Source organism: Rutidosis leptorrhynchoides, chromosome 5, assembly GCF_046630445.1.
Source record: "Rutidosis leptorrhynchoides isolate AG116_Rl617_1_P2 chromosome 5, CSIRO_AGI_Rlap_v1, whole genome shotgun sequence".
NCBI classification, from domain to species: Eukaryota; Viridiplantae; Streptophyta; class Magnoliopsida; order Asterales; family Asteraceae; genus Rutidosis; species Rutidosis leptorrhynchoides.
In genome coordinates this window covers 378,775,457-378,781,661 of record NC_092337.1, presented here as the reverse complement: position 1 = coordinate 378,781,661, position 6,205 = coordinate 378,775,457, and positions in this window count along the sequence as shown.

Below are 6,205 nucleotides of genomic sequence, written 5' to 3'. Positions count from 1 at the left end.
GGGTGTTGAGTTTTGGGAGAGAAAATAGAAAGAAAAGGGAAAAGAAATTAAATGAAATGGGTGTGTGGTTGGGATTTAATGCTCCCATCAGATTTATACACCAAATTACTAATTTGCCCCTTAAAGTCATTTAATTTGAGCTAGAACTGGATTCTGTCCAGCAGGACTGCCGCGGCGCGGCCAATTCGTCGCGGCGCGACGTAACAAAGGAAAATCGACCCTTCTTAAGTCCCTTTCTAATCCTGGTTTGCTCTATATGTCGCGTCGCGGCCCAGATTGTCGCGGCGCGACATTTTCCTTTGCCTGGACACTTCGACAACACTTAAACCAAAAATCATTTTACACGACTTACAATTCGTTCATGCTTCCGATATACGTCTAAACATCGTATCTAAGCTTCACAAGACTTAACGCAAACCAAAACTCATATATAGACTTGCTTATGCACACAATATCAAGTAAGTATGTATATATATATATATATATATATATATATATATATATATATATATATATATATATATATATACACACACATATATCTATACAATTACGCATAAACTAGTGAGTTTCAAATGTATAAATGATTAAGTATGCACCTTTCGATACGTACAGGAAAAACGGGGTGTTACATGTCTTGAGTGTTTTCGGTTCATAAGTTGTGTTTGAAATAAGTTTGGTTCAAGACTTGTTAAATTTCAGCTTCAGCAACCTGTAGTTCATTGGGACGCCGTCCCATATTTTGGACGCCGTCCCACCCTTCACTGCTGGATGGCGTCCAGCCATTCTAGATGCCGTCCAGCGATTCTGAACGCCGTCCAGATGATCTATCAGGGGCTGTCCAAAATTGTCATTTTTCGTTTAATTCTAACTATGCTACGCACCTCTGATTAACACGAAACTTGGCCAACATGCTCACATATGATTTTATAACTTAGAAAAATCGTCGTATACCCGAACCGACCTCGTTGACTTTGACTTTGACCAAATTTTGACTTTTAGTCAAACTTAACCAAACACTATTGCAATCGTTCTAACGTGCTTTTATACTTATATCGTGCATGAAACTTGACAACTTGATTCACATGCTATATTAATCGAGGCGTAACGAGCCATAGGACTAATTGAACACATTTCGCCCGACCTTGTGTCGTAACCATCAATTGATACAACTTACTTGTTTAGGTCAAGGCTAAACAACTTTCATGCACACGTTTACTTTGTGAAGTACCTTTATACTCGTGCACTCAAGGTGAGATCATAATCCCATCTTTTCAATAGCTTTTATACTTTTAAATCATGGGATGAGAAACATATACAGTTTTATACTACATACTTTTATGCTTTGAACACAAGTACGAAAACAAACATTTCACAGCGAGTTAGAACAAAAAGCCTCAATTCAATTATCATTAGTTACACTTGCAGGGTGTAAGCGAGAACTTATATTATGTGATCACATGGGCTTGACGAGCCTCATTCGGACGGTTCGCTACCGTTAGCGGATGAAATATATTTTCGGGTTTAGTGTATGTTCTAACACTACGTAACAGGGTGTAAAACAGTTAAGTCTTGATAATTGGGTGCTCGCGATCATACTTTTGGAATGAAAACGATTCAGATAATCAACGTTATGGAAATACAAAATCTTGTGGTTCAAAACAACGTTTACAAATACACCTATAATTTCACCAACATTTTTCGTTGACAGTTTTCTATATGTTTCTCAGGTTCATACTTGGATATTTGATACATGCTTCCGCACACTTTTATTACTTGCTTGGGGTCAAGCATACATGCATACGCTAGTGATAGCACCTTTGGATTCAACTTAAAGCATACATACTTACGCTATTGATAGCTCTCTTGATTTTTAACTTATATTATGTCGCAAGTTATTTCATTTATACTTTATACTTTTGTAAACTTAAACTCTTTATCGAACCGTTTGGTAACTTAAAACTTTGCAAGTCATACGTTTCAAATAAATGCGACATAATTTTGTCAAACGCGTCTCATTTAGGGACTATGACCACGTAACGGGACCTAAGTTAACGGCGCCGTCAATGAAGATTTTGTCGGGTCGTTACAGATGGTATCAGAGTGTTGGTTGTAGGGAACTAGGATATGCATTAGTGTGTCTGACAGAGTCGTTAGGACGCATTAGTGAATCTAGACTACAACCGGATAGTTAATCATTGAATCCTGACATACATTTGCTATAGATAACACTTACTTGACTACTTGTGCATCATACTCGAATCATTCTTAGGAAAACTTCTTAATGGTACCAATTATCATCATACGAACTTGTACTCTACCACTTTCTGGTAACACACGTTAATTTCAAGATTCGTACACGCAAGGATGACAACGAATCCATTAGTCACACTAGTTCAGGAACTCTGTCTCCTCGGTTTTTATTCGCCACCGTCTCAGCTTACTATCCACGGGCGCTGCGAAGTTTCCACCACTGTGGCAATCACTAGCCACTACCGATGTTACATCGGTGTTCTTCACTATCTACCATTTCTAGTTACTACCACCACTACTCTAGGTGAGTATCGTCATCACTACTTATCACTACGGTTGCATACTACTCCTTACCATAATTCGTTACTCTTTTCGTACCTAAGGACATTATTGTTTGACTTGAACCGCATTGACGTGAACAATCATTTATATGGAGTGATGTGGGAATGGAGGTATGAGTTGCAAAAATTCTTCAGAGTGATGTGGGATGTGGGAAACGCTTCTTCAGAGTTGCAAAAATTCTTTCGATTCGATACGAGTCACGTTAGAGATGCCGTTACACTTTGTTCATTTTAAATCTTCACGATTACAAGAACTTGATTCTATGGAGTGATGTGGGAATGGAGGTATGAGTTAGCATAATATAACGACACTCGATCAACGTAGTTATATTATGGTAATTCATACTAAAGTTCTAATGACACGTGATGGTGGTTGGACTCGATCAACCTAATCACCACCATGTGCCATGTACATGACTTCATTTTTCTTGTTGGACATCCAAAAACTCCGAGGATATTGATAACAACCATACCAAGGACACACCTTTGATTATTGTCGAACCATATTTATGCTTCCGAATGAATGACAAATTCCTTCAACTTCAAACATATGTTACACGTGTATACTATCTCGTTTTCGCACGGTTTTATCGACGAACTACAATATGCTTGTCATGCTCACATCGAGGCGGAAACTTCTCTCGCATTACACTCGTACCTCCGTATAAGGAAATTTTTTATCTAAATTCTCAATGGAGAGAGAGACTCTTCACATTATGCTAGTATTCGCCTCGAGGGTGAATAGTCCTAACGAACATTTTTCAGAAACCGATAAGAAACTTGCTCTAACAAACGATTTCAGAAACCGATAAATCTTCCGCGGTGCGAAATTCTTGAGAAACGAAAACTTGTTCAAATATACCTTAAAGAAATGTACCTCATTTCAGATCGAGATCCTCGTTTCACTTCTAGATTTCAAAGTGCCTTACAAAAAGCCTCGGGACCACGTTTAGACATGAGTACAGCACATCAACCACAAACCGACGGACCAAACAAACATACGATTCAAACCTCGGAAACCATAATACGAATTTATGTTATCGACTTCAAATTTACTTTGGAAAAGTCCTTGCCTTTAACCGAATTCTGTTACAACGATAGTTATCACACGAGTATTAACGCCACACCTTTCGAAAACTTGATGTGTTAAATTCGTGTATATTATTTATCAATGGAAAATGCCGGATAAAAGATTACTACACACTAACGGGCAGTGTACCCGATTGTGTAATAATATAAGTTTGGTAATTCCGAAATCGTTCCAAGGACAGTTTAAACTTGAGAATTAAGATTGTAACTAATAAAATAAACTAAGTTAATCTATGAAAATCGAAAGTACGAGATAGTTTGTTTTGTGGCTATTTAACGATTAGCCAAATCAAAGATTGATTAAAAGTAAAAGAACAATATTTTTATATTTTTAAGTTTATAAGAACTAAATGCAGACTCAACGAAAAGTAAAGATATTTGAATTCAATAGATAAAAGAATGTTCGCCTAGATTTCCTATTCGCAGTGTCGGATGATTTGTTATTAAGCACTAGTTCAATTTATCAATACATGCAACTACAGATTCGGTTTACCCAGAGTTCTCTTTTAGCAAACACGTCAAACTAGGATTTATTGGCTTAGGGTTCCCTTTCACCAAAGACCTCGTTCGTTTGTGACTTAGTAATTAGCTAATTATAAGATTAAGATTCAATTGGTTACGCGTTCGCTCCACACAATTCACCCCTGTTTTGTTTAATCTATGTTACCCAGTTTACCCCCTTGGTCTAGTAAGCACCCAATTGGTTAAGACAAATCAATTGAAAATTAGTTTACTAAATTGAAACAGGGTTCCCTTTGTTCAAACAAGATCACTAATCAACCTAGTAACAATAATCAACACCCACAAGAATGGTTCTTAATCAAAACTCATAATTATCATGCATTAATCAATAGAACATTAAAGTATCATCCAAACACATAAGAATATTCAATCTAGACAAACAATAAAAACTTAGCCAACCATGGCTTAAACCAAAATCACAAATAAACAATTAAGAGTATTCATTATGAAGATAAGAATAAAACCTAATGAAAATTGTGTTCTTGAATGATGAACGGATCGAGACGCGTTTCCAGAATGATTGATGTGTTAGAATGAGCTTGGGATTCCCCAAAAATCACCCTTGTTCATCAAAAAGCTGCTGCAAATCGTCTGGATGCAAAAGTGATAAGTTAGGGTATTTTTTGGGCCTTAAATACCTGCCAAATATATCTGGACCGACAGATCTCCGCGCGGCGGCCAAATTTGTCACGTCGCGATAGTTAACTTGAACTGGAACATCTTGAAAATCCTCTCCTGAGATTGAAACTCGGCCAATGTCGCGCCGCGGACCCATTTGTCATGTCGCGGCCTATAACTAATACTGGACCTTTCTTTTAACCCCTTTTTGATATCAAAACATTTGGATTACCGCGCCGTGGCCAAGGTCTCCGCGCCGCGCTCTTCAACGTGTGCTGATTCCGACCTTCCCTTGCACCTTTACAACACTAATAATACCTTATAACCAAAATACCCTATATGTACTTAACGTTTCCAACCCCGGAGCACCAATAATTATAATCAATTAACAAATGTCTCAAAAACTACATAAAACGCCACTCTTCAACAATAAACTTTTCAAACTCGGATGTTCTCAATATCATCAATATAACCGCCAAATCGTATCCGAACGGACTAAAATGTGATCGATCTCGCTAAGGAAAACGTGTATAAAATATGCGATATCAAACCACCCCACACTAGAGTTTTGCTTGTCCTCAAGCAATAGAACTCGAAAATAATCTTCTACCATATAATAACTTCTTCAACATGTATGTAGAACCAAACAAAAAACCAACAAACCAAAAACTAGCATGGGCACGATTTTGAGTAAACATCAACCATACCTCCCACTTGCATCCCCCGAAATTAACTTCTCAAACCTCAAGCAAATAATATGAACAAAGTAGCTAAATATACTCTCGAATAGCGTACCCAATAAAATGAAGCAGAGAGTCTCGAACAATAATGTAAGTCTTTAAAGGAACCGGGAATCAAGTGGGAACTGAGCACCAAAAATATAGCTATCGAACATGTGTGCCAAAAAGAACGCACGGGCTACCCCGCAATTGGTCAAGCCAATGCCTCCCACAGTACCTAACATCGTGAAATGTCGGTAAGAAAATAATGTGCTTAGGAGGATACACATTACTTCCAGATATCATCGATAATTATGAGGTAATCATCTAATCTGTTAAGTCCACCATATAGATTGAGGTTCATCAGGCTTAAAAGCTGATATCTTACCTTTCCGGAGGTTATCCACTGGGAATCTGATCAATCACTGACATTTTGTGTATCATGGTGTGCTTCCCATTTGGCTAGCAAATCTCCCTCATTGAGATAAGCTTTGACTACCAGTTTCCCTGTTTGACGTTGAGGCCTGGTAGATTTCCAGTCGATTTTAGCAATGACTTTTCAAGATTTTTCGTCACCCTACAACTGGTCTGGACTACAACTTCTGAAACAAATCAGCAAGTGTGTCGGTCGGAAGACTTGACTCCCTTAAGGATGGAATAGAT